The sequence below is a fragment of the Camponotus floridanus genome, unplaced genomic scaffold, assembly GCF_003227725.1.
Source record: "Camponotus floridanus strain SB8 unplaced genomic scaffold, Cflo_v7.5 scaffold39, whole genome shotgun sequence".
Taxonomy (NCBI): domain Eukaryota; kingdom Metazoa; phylum Arthropoda; class Insecta; order Hymenoptera; family Formicidae; genus Camponotus; species Camponotus floridanus.
Window position 1 is genome coordinate 741,121 of NW_020229536.1, and position 17,842 is coordinate 758,962.

The following is a 17,842-nucleotide window of genomic DNA, read 5'->3' on the forward strand; positions in this document are numbered from 1 at the left end:
CTAGCGAGAGAAACGATTTGCGTTAAACGTACTTCGATTCGAATTTAATGACGCGTAAGAACGCAAAGCGCATCGCAAAAATCTGCGGGAAAATCGAGTTGAAAGCTCTCTTGGCCATCTTTGTACTCGCTAAAAGCTCGCGTAGTCGCTAATTTTATAGCGTCAGGTTTATCGATTCTGATCGAACAATGAGTACAATTTCAAGCGAGACGAGAATAATGCATAATAAAAGTATTTTATTATTTTAACGCGAATATCTTTATTAATATTAAATTAGATTTAAACGATTTTAGAATATGTTTTTTTAATCTACTGCAATTTATTAAAATGACAAACTTTCAGCCAAATCTGAAGTGCCATATATTCAAATGCACTCTCGTGTTTCTATCTTCAAGCCGCAGGATAACACCGGATGTCCCAGTTTCCAAGTACTGATATATGGTCTCTTTTTTTCCCCGAGAACACTCGGAGAGCTTCAAGAAGAGCATGTTTGTCTGCGGAACAAGCTGATAGATTTATTGATAGATCGTACTGTTATTTATTTATCTTTTATATCGTTTTTCGTGGAAAATTTTATTTTAATTTTCTGCAGGTTATTAATGTAGATCTCGATTCATTCTCTCTTTATTTTTTAATTAGAAAAAGAAATATATTGGTTTTCTATATTTAAATATCAAAGTTTTCCTTGGAAAGAATTACATTTCCTTTATAGTATAATTTTATATACATGTAGAAATATACAAATGACAAAAGTGCCATAAATAAATTGCAAAATCATTAAAATAATTAATCATTCATATTGTGCATCTGTTTTGCGTATTGATACAATTTGCAACGTCACAAATTTCGTGAACGCGAAACGGCAACGAGATATATTTCAGCAACGCATGATAAATGCCGTGGGGTTGCCTCGAAAAATGGCGAGAGGGGATGCGGTTGCGAGGAAGAATTCGCACCCTTCTTTCGCTTTAACGAAGCGCCATTTATGGGAGGCGCGATGAAAAGTTTTTTCCCTCCTTCCAGGGTGGTTGCTCGCTATTTTTTATGCTTTGCGATCGTGTTCGTTGGCGTTTTAGGACGCTTTCGGAATCCCTGCGAACCTGGTTATTCTATTATTCGACGACAATAATTCCGTTCCCTCTCGTCTTCTATTTTTTTCCGCGCAATATCTTCCGTATATCTATCCTGTGTTGCAATCATGGCATACGGTATAAGGGGATGGATAATATGAATTTTTCAAGCCACCGACGCCACCCATATCACTTTGCATTGCATTCTCTGGTTCGTTTTCGCTTCTGAATAATGCCTTGGAATTGCTTCGTCGTTATTTTTTATTTCTTTTATTGTCTGCTTTTAGACGTTTTATATGAAAATATTTTACACATCTTCTGTGGATATTCTGACGTATCTATGATAACTTTTTTCTTTAAGATATCATTTCTCTTATGAATTAAACACAACCGCGCGCATTGATGTATTTAGAAAGAAATTTTATACTAATATATACAGGGTGTTTCTTAATAAGTGCGAAAAATTTTAGGAGATGATTCTTTGTCGAAAATTAAGAGAGATTTTTAATATAAATATATACTCCTACATCCCTCCCTGTGGAGTTACACTCCTCCCAAAATGGGAGTAAAAATTAGGTTTTTATTTTTTTTCTCAAATTTGGAACAAGTTAAAGAAATGAAATTGGAAGGATATTTTCTACTAGTAAAAAGGTTATTTATTAATATTTATTTCAGTCTCCCGTATTGTTGTAAGGGGATGAAACTAGCAATCCCTATTCAACATTTTATTACAATTTTTTAATATTTATATGAAAAACCCCCCTTAATTTTCGACAAAGAATCATCTACTAAAATTTTTCGCACTTATTAAGAAACACCCTGTATATATATTAATGCTGAAATATCTTCAGTTATAAAAATATTCATAGATTCCGATTTCAAATATTTAATATTAGTTATTGTATACACATATAAAGTAAAATCTATATTGCTACATGCTCTTAAATTTTATTTATAGCAACATTTGTGTTTTCCTATTACAACTTTAAAAATCGATAAGAAGAAAGAGTTACGCAGTTATATATACCCAAAAGTCACACTTGAAAATTTAAATTATCTTGGCCAATTTGGAGAGGCTCAAATTTTAGTTTGCTCATACACACTTTATTGACTGTAATCCTTGTTACTTAGAGTTACGCAAGCATCTGGGTCCGCGTAATCACACGCTACATTTACCACGAAATGTTCTATTTCGAGTTTTACATCAGTTTGACGTGAAGACATTATCTCAAAGTGCCAGAATCAGACGAAGACACATATCTAAAGTTAAATATAGAGACAAGATTTGGCTTTTATAGTTTTATTCTCGTTTACAAAGTTGTCGAGCTTTTCGGGCCGGATGTAAAATTCATGCACGTCGATACAAACTGGGAAAATGTGATTCCCGAGATCGCGTTTGAACCTTGTTCGCACCGAGAGACTTTAAAACGAAGAAAAATGCATATCACGAGAGTCTGTTTCCTCTTTCTCTCTCTCTCTTTCTCCCCCTCTCTCTTTCACTCCTCATGCAGATCGTTCCATCCGGCTTTCATCCACGCATCACATGAAAGTCTACCGGGAGATTTCGGCCGAATTTCCCGGTTGCCATCGGCCTCGTGAGAAATTCAACATGCGTTTCGCGTCCAAGTTATTCGCGCACGAGAGGGTACGAGAGTGCAAAAAAGTTATTCGCAGGGTGAGGGTGAGGATGATACGACGACATGAAGTGAGGAAAAGTTGAAATTGGCGGATCCTATATGCGAAACTACGTGAGACTATTTTGATCTGCTGTCGATACGAGTTGGAAATGTCTCTTTAAAGTTTATCGTAAAAAAGTTTAAAGGGGAAGACATTCCTTTGGAACTTGTACTCGCGATTGTGCTTCCATTCAATGTAAAAGCTCCGTTTTTGTAACACTATTATTTTTATCGCCAAGCTATCTTTTTCATGCTTCCTGTCTCGATGATATTATTTTATAACATTTTATATCTAACGTGATGAATACTGAGATAAAATTATTATAGTATAATATATTATAGTAAAATTATTAATATATTATAGTAAATATTATAATAAAAAAATTATTAAATAATTAAGTGCAAAATCTCTTCGATAAAGATATTAAAGGTATGGTAAATTTTATTTTATTTTTTACAAATTATCGCTTGGAAAAATCAACGTAAGGTTTACACAAATATATCCGAAAATTCGATATTATTCAACAATAATACAGAGCAATACATAGATTTAGCAACTAAATACGGAAAAGGCAAACTGATGAAAATGCATATTGAAAAAAATACTACATGTTACATAAACCGCAAAAATATATTCGTGGCTTATTTGACGCAAAAAGGTGGGAGGGATCCGTTATCACCGGAAAATCCGTTCGATATATATGATGCAGCCGAGAGGCAATTTTTGTTGCAAATTCCATGAGCGCGCGTCCATCGCGATGGGAAAAATTGTCGCGTCTCGATGGAAGAAGCGCAAATATTATTCCGCCATCGACTCTGGCAATCGCGCGATACAGAGTGCTCTTTGTTTTCGAATTACATCGCGTTGGGAACAGGTACGTACGTCGTTGTTGGTTGCACCAACTGACAGGTAGTCGGGAGGGGGAGGGAGTTGAGTAGAGAGGCGACACATATCCGTAACGATGGAATAATAAAAACGCGGAATCCCGGGGATGATGAAAATGTAAATTTCGATTGCCGAGGACCTTCGGGACGCGTCTCGGTTCTCGGGGACTCGCTCCCGATCAAGAACGCGTTTTATATTCCACTCTACCGCTCGTTCGCGATAAATTGAGTGGTAAAAAATAGACGAGACTCCGCAATCGAGCGGATACCGCGACAGCCACTTCTCCTCCTCCTTTTCCCCCTAAACTTATTTCAGGATTACTGCAGGGATTGCTGTTGTTCAAATTAAAATTTGCCTGTCGCGCAAAATACATGTATAATCTTGCGGATAAAACGCTTTGATTGCGTCTTAACGTAAAGTCGATAAAAATTGATTTACATTGAAAAATTGCTTTTAAGAATTAATCGCGAATGTGAGATGAATAAAAAATGAACATATAAGCAATTTTTATCTAAAAATATCCGAAAAAATATCGAAAGTATTGTTTTAACAAGACAAAATGTTGCTGTTTGTTCTTTGCAAGAATTATTTGTTTGTCCGTTGCAACAATACTATTAAATCGTTGGATATATTAGACGTATAATAGATATATAATTATTTCATCGTCAGTATATTAAAGTATTTCTCGTATATATATCTCTCCGTAGCTTAATCCGCGACTATAGATCCAATGGGCTTACGTTACAGGTCGCACGCACGCACGCACATTTCTCTCTCTGTCATTTTTCATCGCGCTCAACCGGGGAAGCGTCAGATGAATTCCGACTGAGGATCGAATCTAGGTCGATCCCTCTCCACCTACGTCATCGTTCTCCCCATAATCGTATCTGTCCGACACTTTTATCATCATAAAAATTCCTCTACGAGAGATTTCTCACACTTTTGTGAGTGATTTTACAGATTGATTATGTTATTGATGTAGCAATTTTTTTATGATATTATTAAACTGGAAATATAATATATAACGTCGTCTATGTTTTTCTCTCTACCTCAAAGAGTGAAAGCAAATGTAAGCAGAAAGAGGGAAAGTTGTGGAAGTATTTTTCAATTTTCCTTGTGGCAAGAATGTCAAGATGCCAAACCGAAAAAGCAACGTGTCGCACAAAACGTGAAAAGTTTATGAGAAGGAAAGAAATATCATCGCTGAGAAAAATTGAAGAGTGATGCTCGTCGCGAGAATGTCTACACTGAGAAAAAAATCTGGTTGCATTAATTAGAATTCTGATAGAGTCTGGTAGTCAACTAATATATCTGTTGGAAAATGGACGAACCAGAATTCTTGTAGGAATTATCAGAACCTTATTAATTTCTTCCTGTTAAATTTACCAAATTTTCTGGTTAATAATACTAAACTCACCAGCACTAGATTATCTAAAATTTTTTCCATCTAATCTCAAAAGTCTGTCTAATACTCTGAATTCCAACACGATTATTGCATAAATTCAATCAAGATTATTGAATCAATTATTTCAAGTTCAGTTTGTTAGAAATTAAACTGATAAACAGTGATGCAAGAAGAAGATGCAGCTCAAATCAGAGAGCTAGCGTCCTCTTTCTGGCACTACTGCTCGTAAGAGAAAAAAAAATATACTTTGGATTTAATGTTAATACTAGTTCTTTATATACATTTCATGACAAATATTGAATACGAGAATTAAGAAGCAAAGAAATTAATGTAACAAGAAATTTTATAGATCCAACCAGAAAATATTAACCAAATCCTTATAGTAAAATCTATTAAACGTTATAAAAAATCGAGTCTTATCATGATAATTAGAAATTCTTGTTTGATTTAACCAAAATGCCTTCAATCATATTCCTCTTGTTGGTACAACCAAATGATTTTTCTCAGTGTACGATCTTCGCGTTTTGTCCTACACAATGAACGAACAATCGCAATACCCGCTGAAAAAGGAGCTGACTCCTCCCCGCTGGCGGCAATGCAGTTAACTTATTGTGTCTCGTCCTAACTAATTGTCTCATCCTCCTCCTAGCCTCGTTTGTTCTTAGCGTTGTTAACTCGTCGTTCGCGAATGCGAGGGATAACTCAATTTGCAAAACTTTAGCCGGAACTTGAAACGGACTTTTCGGTTCGCTCTACCTTCAAATTCACTTTCGGACTTGCCTCTTCGGACCTGAATGCTTTTTAACGAGCATCATTAGTAACTTTGTGACCGAGGGACTCGCAGTCGAAATTAATCCGCGCTCGTCTTTGAATATCTACCTCCTCGGCATTCAATAAATCTACTTGAATGAAGAGAACTTGCTAAGTTTCTCAACAAAGGATGCTTTATTACTCTCTCTAGTTAATATTTCTATTTAACAAGTTTGCACTTAGTTAGCCTAAAGAAGGAATAGTGCTCGCGAAATGGAGCAATCGCGAAAATAACGCGTCATCTCAATTTTTCTACAAAATCTCTTCTCTAATTCACGCTATTTTCGCTCGTTAATATTTCCTTGAAATTCTTTGGAAATGAAAGGAAAACATCAATCTACTGTCAAAAATCCACAGATAGGAACGATATAGTTCGGGTGCATATTTTAAGACAAATCGAATTCGCGAAAAGAGCGTCGTCTGTCCAAGATAAACACACGTGTCACTCGACCGCGTTTAGCATATCGAAGTTAACAGCGTCGTATTGCTCTCAACGCGCCAATATTTCGTTGGGAAAACAAATACGCGACGGCTAATTCATTTCGCTAATTACTGTCGGCCATTCGTTCCGAATTTATCGCGCCTCCCCTGTGTATTCTTTGTTTAATCGCGGACTTTATGACGGAACGACGTGGAATCTAAATTGGGGCCACTCCGCTCCGGGCTGACAAAAATTAAACGGGTCTTCTAATTAAAGCGGATTCGTCCTTGCACGCGTGAGTCACGCTCTCGCGCTATCTTCGGAGCAAATTTTTCATAATGTCGTTCCCGCAAGAGTCTGACGTGTCGTCATCGTCGGGGAATCATCCCCCGGGAACGAGGGGATCTCGTCGCGATGAGATGTCAAAAAATGAGGGCACTCGGTGTCTCAATCGCACGAGAATTCTCGTTGATATAACAATTTATTTTTAGATTCTATATAGTACTCTTTCTGCTTTTTCTCAGAGATGAATTTTTTTAATAAATCGATTTAAGAAGATATATTTACAGAGAACAAAAATTATTTTTTTTTTATGAACGCAGAGGTATATTCATATAAATTTTTATATGATAAATTTTATTTTAATTAAAACTATGTATTATATATAATCTAACTAGCATCTGATTAAACAAAGATATTTAAACTATCGTTAAATAAATAATTAATGTCATTAATAAATATCGTTAAATAGATAATTAAAATAATTAATAAATAATGCATGACATTACATAAAGCTTAATTAAGTTTAATTTTAAGTTATATATTTTATGTGTTTGCCTCTATTTGACTTTAATCGGGAACAAGAGTATCAGTTGGCACCCATAATCGTCGTTACGTCGTAAAATAGGGAATATCCGCCCTTCCAAAAAGATCCCTCCCCTTATAAGGAATGTCTGGTGAATCGGTGGCATGGCTCCCTTGGGCCAAGGGGTGATTTCTCGTGTATAACTAGAACGGAAGAATGCGTTTCGACCGAAAGGAACTTTAAATCACATCGCAAACGTACAGTCAGCACCATTATTTTTGGCTCCTTTCAACCCTTTTTGGCGTGCTTTCGCAAAAGCTAGGATATTTAAGAATCCCCGACATAAAAGAAAAGAAATGAATCATCTGTTTGTAGAGGAAGAGGAAAATTTTCTCCTATAATAAGTTCTCTAAAGATAGAAATGAGAAGTTGGCACCGTTGCATTCTTCGTAAGCCATTGCGTAGGTATTTATCTAATTAAACAAGTAAAGTTTTACACGCGCGCTGAATGCGAAGCATTTATTGTTGCAGAAAAAGACTACTTGATTATGTATGCTTGCACCTATAAATTGTGCAAATATATTACATTCACAGCAACCGAGAGAAATAAGCAAAAAAAAATTCTTAGAGTATTTTATCCATTTTCACACGTAACTTTGCTACTTTATTCGAAATTTATACGTTCTTTCAGCTTGAAATTTACAAATTTGAAGTTTGTAGAATTTTAATCAGTAAAACTCGGCGGACTCGGTGAATTTTGAAATCTTCTTGGCTCTTTGAAATCTCTCGAACTTTGGATGTGCTGCATTTGCAGACTTAGCTCCTCTAAATTCGTAATTATTTCTACATTAAATGTTTGAAACTTTGATAATTTCACGTATTTGATGGGTGAAACTTTGGATTTAAAGCTCTTTACAGATCCTTGAAGCTTTAATTTATTGCAATATTGCATTTTTGGAACATTAGGTCTTTGAATCTTGAGAAATATATACAGTACTGGACAAAATAAATCATACACCTTTCAACAAATTGAATTTGTTAGTATAACTATTCTTTTAACAAGCAAATAGATTATTAGATACAGAAAAGTCGAAGCATTTCGAAGTATTATTATATTTAAATAAACAAAATATAAAGTAATAAAAATTATGCTCAATTCTTTTGTAAAAAAATTATTATTCAATATTGTTACATTTTGCCCTGGACAAAATGAATCATACACTTTTAGAAGTAATAGTTAACAAATAAATAAAGTTAATTTTAATTGTGATTAGTACTTAGTGAAATGCTTCGACTTTCCTGTACCTAATAATCTATTTGCTTGTTAAAAGAATAGTTATACTAACAAATTCAATTTGTTGAAAGGTGTATGATTTATTTTGTCTAGTACTGTATATATTTTTTAATTATTGAATGTTATTGATTTTCGAGACTTTGTCTTTATATCCTTAATCTTTAAAGCTTTGCATATTTGACTTATATCTCCGAATTCAATGGCTACAAGAATACTTTTACGACGAGAGAAGACGCGTTATCGCTGCTCCCCTCGAAAAGAAAGAAGGGTGCCAGTCGTCGATCCATGCAGAACTTGCGTATATCGAAGGGTCGAGCTCTGGCCCGCCGCATTGCAGTGTCAGTGAATTTAACCACTCCCTTCAGCCAGTGGCTTGGCACCTTTATTTCCGGTGACGTGGGGTCCTGTGGGATGTCCGGGGCGGGGGGGGATACCAGCGGCACTGCCACCGCCATAATTTCCGTCCGCTTTTAATCCGTCGCACGTGCGTCCCGCAGGAAGAATCGGCCGGCTTCCCGCAGGAGAAAGAAATGAAAATGTGACATGGCCGTCGAATCGAAGTCACTGTTTTTTCGATCACATTTTTCGTACGGTACGTTTTCTGGAAACGATTACAAATTGGATATCTATAATTTGATTATATTCGGGTTAGTGATAGAAACTTTCAAGGATCAAAAGTTTTTCATAGATTTTCAAAGGTCGTAGTATATTCAGTATTATGAATTCTCGAAGATTTAAGGAATTTTGGTGGATATACATTTTTAGGATTTTCTGAAATGAAATACTTTAAAATTTTTCAAAACTTTAACCATTAATTTAAAGGCACAAACATTCGAAAAATTATCGCTTCTCCTAGATCGAAAGAAAGAAGGGAATACCTCACTCAAAAAAATACTTTATGATGTAGATCGAAAGAAAGAAGGGAATACCTCACTCAAAAAAATACTTTATGATGTAGGTAGATTTTTAGATGTCGCAACAGAAATTTCTTAATTTTTTATATTTGTTAAGATAATGTAATATATAGTAGATCGAAAGAAAGAAGGGAATACCTCACTCAAAAAAATACTTTCTGATGTAGGTAGATTTTTAGATGTCGCAACAGAAATTTCTTAATTTTTTAAATTTGTTAAAATAATGTAATATATAGAATTTATATATTTATTTCATTAATTTATATATTTATTTCATTATAATTATTTCAATAATTTATATATTTATTTCATGGTAAATTTAGATTCCATTATAATTTAGGTTTCATTATATTTATTTTATAATTATTTCAAGAATTTATATATTTATTTTTTGATGAATTTAGGGTCTATTGTCAAATATTAATCATTGCATTGGATAAATATGAATTCTCATACTACAACTAGAACGACTTTTGTTAAAAACTTTCTTCTGTAATTCTTCTGTGTATTACAAATTCAAACTTTATAACAAATATGATTATTTTTAATATGAATAAGCGCCACAAAGAAAAAAAAGCTTGCTTAAGTGCAAAACACATGCGATATCATAAAATGTTTGTTAATCGTTTATCTATCTGAATTAATTTTTCCCACCTAGAAAATTAATACTGTTACAAAATCATTTTTTTAAATATTGTCATTCATTTGGCAACGTGAGGTTTCGCAATCTTGAAGATTCAAGATTCCACAGTTAATAGTATTTTAAGTTCCTAGAAGTTTCAAGAATTAGAATTTAAAATCCATTAGATTTCAATTTCACAAAATAGCAAGATAAGATTTTCTAGTTTCACCGCCGAGTCTCATTTGTATTGAATTGGATATGAGAAACGTGTGGAACGAGAAACAGATATCAGGCTAATGGAGTATCGATTCACGTCAGCGCGCGGAAAAGTTAAATTTTCATATCCGCTCGTGCGGACTCGCATTACGATCGCGTGCGATTATGTAATACGCGCGAAATCGTTGATACGCGATCAAGATCCGACGAGAAATCTCGAGTTATACGTCGCGTGTGATACCGCTTAAGAGATTGTACACCAAGTCGTACACGTGTAGCGGACCTTGTACGTGTGTACCCGATAAGATTGACATTTGCATATACGCGATTAGCGTACAAGCCGTACATCATCCGGCGCTTAAGTTGTTTCCTCTTTATTACGGAAGCGATTCAAATGAAAAATTGCTTCACGCTAACGCACGCAGAAACGAATACGAGGAAATGTGTATGCATAAAATTAAATTTTATCGCGAGACTTTCAGCGAGAATTTCAAATGAAAACAAGTAAAATTGAGAGATAAGTAAAATCTCGTATGATTAAACGGTTACGATTTATTGAAAGAGAATTTAATAAATAATTGTAACATTAAATTTGCTACTTTTGCATCGTAATTTTATTCTTCTAAATTTGCCCCTTCCCTTTGCTCGTGTCTTTTAATGTTATTAGAAGCTTAATGCTTTTTTTTTGATATTTTAATCAGCGAACGATAGACTGGAAATTGCTTCGAGAATCTGTCATTAAAGTTGGCGGATATCAGGACACCCTGTACGTATCTCATGCATATTAATCGGCGCGACGAGACGCTGATTCGCTTAACAAAGGCGAGTCTCGAGCCGAAGAGAACGACCGTTCGAAAGTTACAAATCAGTCGATACGAATTTTACGACGACGTGCTCGTACGTTAATTATAAGCATCTGTTAATTATACGCACATGACCGGCGTCACGTGCCGCGAATTAATTGTGCTCGGGCATGCACGCAAAGTTGCGCTGTCGTTTACACGCTTGTAAGAGCGTATCAAGTTAAATGTCGCAAATTTTCGCGGGTCTCGCTTTCGGGTCGTTGCACGTAATAATTAACGCGCTTATTAATATCATCTATTATGGATACTCGGCCAGGCACCCTTCTAAACCTCTGTTAAATTAAAGAAAAGGGAGAAACAGACGAAAGAGGAAAAGTTTCCCGCAGACAGCAACATTCGCGAAAACAAATTTATGTTATGCACATAGTATAAATATTGATAAATTTAAAACGGAAGGTGTTCAAAATAAAATTAATGAATAAATAACATGTAATATCACCCTGGATTTTTTACGTATTAAATTCAGTCTTTTTCCGATGGAAGAATTGATCAAAGATTTATATATAATATGTATATAATATGTACATATATAATATGTATATTAATTTAAATTTTATACATATTTGATATATATTTATTTTATATAAATTTTATATATATTTATTCAATTAAATTCAAAGGATCCAAATTTGAATCCTTTTCGGATATTATTAGATTAAAAAGGAAAGAAGAAAGGAGCGAATATTTTCTGCAAGTGGATAGAAAAAATCGCGAAGATAAAAATTAAATTATGTAAAAATATAATTAAATTATAAAAATATAATTCAGTTATAATTAAAAATTAAATTACCATACTACGATGCATTTTGAAAAAAAAATACAAAAGCAGCATAATTAATTCGCGCCTTAAATGTTTATATATTAAAGTTTAATCGAAATTTCTCAAATACGTGTAATGTATACAACGTTATAATGTTATTTCAGGAATATTCTCAGACAGTTACATTTCGTGATATGGAAGAATAACTGTTTCGTGCAAGTGCTCTGAAATTCCGCCCGAGTATACGAGAATGTTATCCGTACATGCATTAGGGTAATTTCCATTTCGTTCAGAGGGGGAAGAGAAATGCTAGCGACTATCCCCTGCAACGGGGCACGATGATTAATGGCCGATATGTTACGTGGAAACTTTCCTTAATATTCCGTGCATTCCCGATGTTTCGATTTACGCATCGAGAACGGTAGCATTGCTCATTTCTACGCCCTTAACAGGCATCTCTAAATTACTTCTCCATATAGGCAAGTATTTCGAGATATCGGACATATATTCAATAAATTCTCTTCATTAAGTTTCTCTTAATTATTTAAGACAGATTATATCTTAAATAACAATTATTAATTATTTAAGACAGATTATATCTTAAATAACAATTCGAGATATACAGGATGTCAGGCCAATCTCTCGAAAAAAAGCTTACCTCGAGAGCTTTTCAAAACACTATAATAAAGTATTTTTTCATCGAGTACTTTTCGCGTTATGAGGCTTGAAGTAATTTCTTAATTTTACATAAATCATAAAATATCTAGTAAAATATTCATTTTTCGATTATTTTACCTTAATACTTTTATGTATAAAATAATGAGAGGAATCAATTGGTGTAAAGAAAACACATAATTGTTTCAAAGAAAAAATATATAATTTGCAATTAACAATTACATTTTTTTTTCGAAATAATTATATGTTTTCTTTACACCAATTGATTCTTCTCATTATTTTGTACATAAAAGTATTAAGATAAGATAATCGAAAAATGAATATTTTACTAGATATTTTATGATTTATGTAAGAATTAAGAAATTACTTCAAGTCTCATAACTCGATGAATAAAATACTTTATTATAGTGTTTTGAAAAGCTAAGCTCGAGGTAAGCTACAAGAGCTTTTTTTGCCTTGTATATACTTTTCGTATTCCCTTTAATGTTCCCTCACTGATTAATTTCAGTTTTTTTCTGGTATTTTGTAATTTTCGTATTTCAAGTAGCGCTGCTATAAATCAAACGAGAGCTCGTCAGATTGATGTGGTAACCCACTTTGAGATTTTGCGCTAACTCGACGAGTTTTCGGCGTCGAAAGTAGGAAAATATTCCACGAGCGGGAGCGGGGTCGGGCGATAAGCTTCACTTTAATCAAGCCAGAAGTTACCCCGATATCATCGTTATTACACGTCGCTTCGACCACGATAAATTACAGGGGTTGGTGCGGTGCACCCACTTGAACCTCCTCCTCCTCCCCTCTTCCTAGCCGCGGGACGCGCCTGTTTGCGACCAACGCTAACTCTAACGAGACTAACGAGCTCTTGTCTCTGACCATTCATCGATACGGCGATCCGCCTGTGCGTCCGGACTAAAGGAACCCTCGTTAACCCTGAAAACTCTCCACTCGACGTCTCCGCTGGAGCGCGTCAACGTGTCGTATATTAGTTTAATCCTTTCCATCGCCCGAGCAATTTCGCCTTTCAGAAAATGTATTTATGTAGACACCTAGTTTTGACAATATTGATGGTGGGGAAAGATCAATGATAGTGCATAAAACTGGAACAAATATGTATGTGAAATAATTGCGTAATTTATATTAAATAAAATTTCAAAATTAAATTAATTAAATTAATTATTAATATTATGCATTTTCACATTTTCTTAATAATATCGCATATATAGCGTTAAAAGAAATGGAAAGTTTCTTTATTGATTACTTTTACGCTTTGATGAGTGAAATAAATGACAAGAAATCATTATATTGATATAAGATAAAACTTATATAACCATAAGGAAATATAATATAATTGCACATTAAAAACATCACTTTCTAGGTATCGCTTTCTAGGTCTTCGCGATCTAGTTTTTGTGATAATTCGACTGTTCTCATTTCTATGTGTATGTTATCGTGTTTTATAATCGTAGAACTTGCTATAATCGATCTTGGCGAAGTACTATGGTCGGCAAATATTATACTTATGAAGGATAAGCATAATAATTTTCAGAAAATCGAAGACGTAATTAAGTTTCGATCGAACATTCGAAGAAGGGAGAGAAAATTCAGTTCGTAATCGTCGAACCATGCAAACTTCATGAATACACGCAAGTGGTTTTGGAGATCTTGAAGTAACGATCCTTCTTGATACTCTTCCTTAAATTCCGCCGAAATATTATGGAAATGAGATCCTGGAAATCCCTGGAAATAAAATCCTCGATGATGACGACGAAGTTAACCGTATTATATAACTCGTGTATTAGCATACGCAATCGAATCATTGCGAATGATAAGGAAGAGACGTCTTAACGAGCGTCGCGATGCCAGATGCGATTAAGAGATCCGACGAGCTGAGGTTTGTAGCGAATGGGGAGAAAGCGATGTAGGAGTATCCACGTCGCTCGATAGCTGCCTCTTGTTAAGCTGTCTTGGATAAAATCATTCTTAATCAAGGAATTGCTTCTTAAGCAAGGATCTATAAATCTAATAAATCTGAAATTTCTCCGAGAAATCCGAGATATTGTGATCTCTTCTTGTTCAATTGTTTATTCTGAATGAATGATTAAATTATAGTTGTGATTTATGGATTATGGAATCGAAGAAATTTATCTTTCTAATTAGAATCTGTTTATTTATTTTATTATTTATATTCTGCTAACAAATTCATAACGTGAATGTTTGTGTAAGTTTTCCTTAGAATCTAGAGAAAATATTTGCTTCACAGAATGTTTATTCTTCCAAATAGAGTTACACAAGACTCAAGACGCAATAATATTTGTGAAAATATCGTATTGATATTTATTTATTTTATTTATTATTTAGTTTATTTTATTATATTTATTTATTTATTTATTTTATAATTTTCGACAACTTAAATTTTATCTTGATTTTTATTGGTTTTTTGTAGCAAACTCATCTTGTATTATCTTGTCTTTATTTTATTAATAATTCCAATCTAATACTCTCTTTCTCTTTTTGAATGATTTAAAATTATATATAATATCATCTAATCTTGACAATTTTAGTTTTAATATTGTCTTGATAAATAATTAAAAATCTTTCCTTAAATTTCCTTCCCCGAATTTCGAGACAAGACAAGACAATATCAAGATCTTGATGTCTCGTGCAATCCTACTTCCCTTCTTGCCGGACTTTAATCGCGATTTTCCACAAATGAACTCAATTCTTCCTTTTGCTATGAATCATCTATCTCTCCAGTCACGAATCGTCGAACCGTCGGTTATTTCCCCGCGCGAGAAATTCGCCACATTGGATTCGTGGACGTCTTTCGATTCGTAGTCTTCCGGTTTCCGCTCACGTAGAGTCGCCCATATCAGAAAGGGAAAGAAGGGGACGCAGAGCGAATTCAATCGCGTCGACGCACGCGATGACGTCGGCGCAACCGACGAGATATTTATTTCGCGAAAAGCTCTCTCCGCGGCCTGAAGATTGATAAGCGGACTTATAGATCGAGAAACCTGGCTCCGCGAGTAAATATATCGTACATCGCGACAGAGCTTGAACAAAGTCTGCGACATTCGCATATGGCATGCGATATATAAGGAATATACGTGAGATGAATTTTCGTAGCGAAAGAGATCACATCTGTTCCGTGAATGATGAGCATGAATAAAAAATGCGTAATAAAGTCGATTCTAAGAAAAAATACAAGATGAAATCATTTTTATCAAGAATAAAAGAGTTGATGAGAGATATATAGAATGAAGGAGATAAGAGAAATTTTTTCCACAAGTGATTTTAGCGCAGATGTAGGATATTAGAGCGTGATAAGAAACTGGAATATACAGTACTAGATAAAATAAATCATACACCTTTCAACAAATTGAATTTGTTAATATAACTATTCTTTTAACAAGCAAATAGATTATTAGATACAGAAAAGTCGAAGCATTTCAAAGTATTTAAATAAAGAAAATAGGAAATAATAAAAATTATGCTCAATTATTTTGTAAAAAATTTATTATTCAATATTGTTATATTTTGTCCAGGGCAAAATTCAATTTGTTGAAAGGTGTATGATTTATTTTGTACTGTATATTAATTTTACTATACTACTGTAAATAGATTATAGAAATAGTACAATAGATAAAAGAATAATAAAGCAAACGAAAGAGACTAGAAAGGACGGGGATAAAAAGGGATTAATTTGACGCAACGTAAAATATACTAAAATATTAATATTTATACAAGTACGAGAGATTATATAAAAGCGAGCAAGTGGAAGAAATATGATTTTATAAAATATATAATTCGTTTTATAACCCGAAAGACGAGAGCAAAGGTTGGGACAGCGCGTAACTGTACCTATTTAATGTCTCGTAAAATCTGTCACACAGTTTAATTAATGCTACTAATATTGTATATATATAATGCTATGAGATTCAAAAAGCTCGCGAACCAAAGATGCATTTAATATTTTTTTACCACGCCCTATCTTCTCCGAGAACTTTCGAGGCGACGATGAAAAGCCCTGATTAAAACTCAGCCGGCGCACGTAATACGTTTTCAACGGTGCCTCTTGAAAGTTGACGACATCGTCGATCCGCTTATTTCCATAAGGAGATCACTTTGCCTTCGAGTTTCCAAAATCGTGCCTGAAACTATGGCCTTAGACTGCGTTTATGTAAATTCGCGCATCTCCTTGAGACGTCGAAGCTATAACCAAAAGCAAGCGATTCACTTAGTGTAATTGATTATAAATATAGAGGATAGTAAGAAGGTTTTTAGAACCAGAGAAATAAATCTTCTCATTTTTGTACCTATATGTATAGATTAATTTTATTTCTAAAACTTAAATTTTAAAACAAGAAAAATTTTTTCATTAGAATTATTAAATTATATTTAGTTTTTTTTTCGATTTTTCGATTTTATAAGTATTCCATGTATAATGTAAAATTCTAACATTTTTGTCAAAATTGTAACTGCCAAAAATGTTATACACTTATTTCTTATTAATGATGATGAATTAAATCATTACAGCTCCCTTGAATACATGCATTAATTATCCAGTTTAATTACTCTGAACTCGATGGTCGACTCCTCTAATTAAATTCAATTCGTCGATTATCGTACAAGTCAATTTCGCTTACATAGATCTCATAGGAATTCTAGACCTAAAAATAAATTTCTAGATTTTACTCGTTATATCAAAAATTTAAATTTAAATTTAATTTTAAATTTAATTTTAATTTAAAATTTAAATTTAATTTTAATTTAAAATTCGTTTAGTAAATTTATTGTAAAATCTTGAAAAAAAAATGTACGCCTTGAATTTCGTATATGCTGCATATAAAATAGCGATTATAAGTTGACATTGAAAAGTGATTGATTGGAAAATTTTCCTTCCACTGACAGTCACATAAATCTACGTTTCGTGATACAAGAGTTTATATTCGCGAACATGGTGTATCCTATATTATAGATTTATTGTCTTGGTGGGATTGGCTTGTCACAATGTTTGTTCGTGTTAGAGCCAGGAAAAATGGCATAAAAGCGACGTAGAGCTATTTGTTAATATGTTAATGCGAAGAGCTACGTGGCTGCTGCTCCTACGAGAATAATATTGATGATTCAAAGGAGCGAGAGCGAAGGTAACCTGTGTAAATAGCCGGTGTAACATGAAGCTGCAATAATCGCAATACACGATGAGAGAACCGGTGCATCGTCCGTCTGTAATGATTAATAAATTGAATCGCAATCATGTCACGTTTCACGCAATGAGATGATTGACGTTTCCAATGAAATTAGATTCGTAAATAGTTTGAAATAATTTAAATAAAAATCATCAATTCTTTCTCTCTCTTTTACAGATAAAAATTTTTATTCCAAACATTCCAGATTTTTATAAATCGGGTTTTCTACAGGTAGT

General features: G+C 33.8%; 1 protein-coding gene across 5 annotated transcripts in view; it reads left to right on the top strand.

Annotated features, from left to right (window-relative positions):
* The window catches only part of LOC105249506, a 77,568-nt gene that overhangs the window by 50,077 nt on the left and 9,649 nt on the right, over window positions 1-17,842 (top strand). Inside the window, exon 3 of one of the 5 annotated variants that reach the window (XM_025411316.1) lies at window positions 17,784-17,837. The exons of the other annotated variants lie outside the window; for them this stretch is intronic. The gene's annotated coding sequence lies outside the window, so the exon portion shown is untranslated. The remainder of the gene's footprint in view (window positions 1-17,783; window positions 17,838-17,842) is intronic. 5 annotated transcript variants of the gene reach the window in all.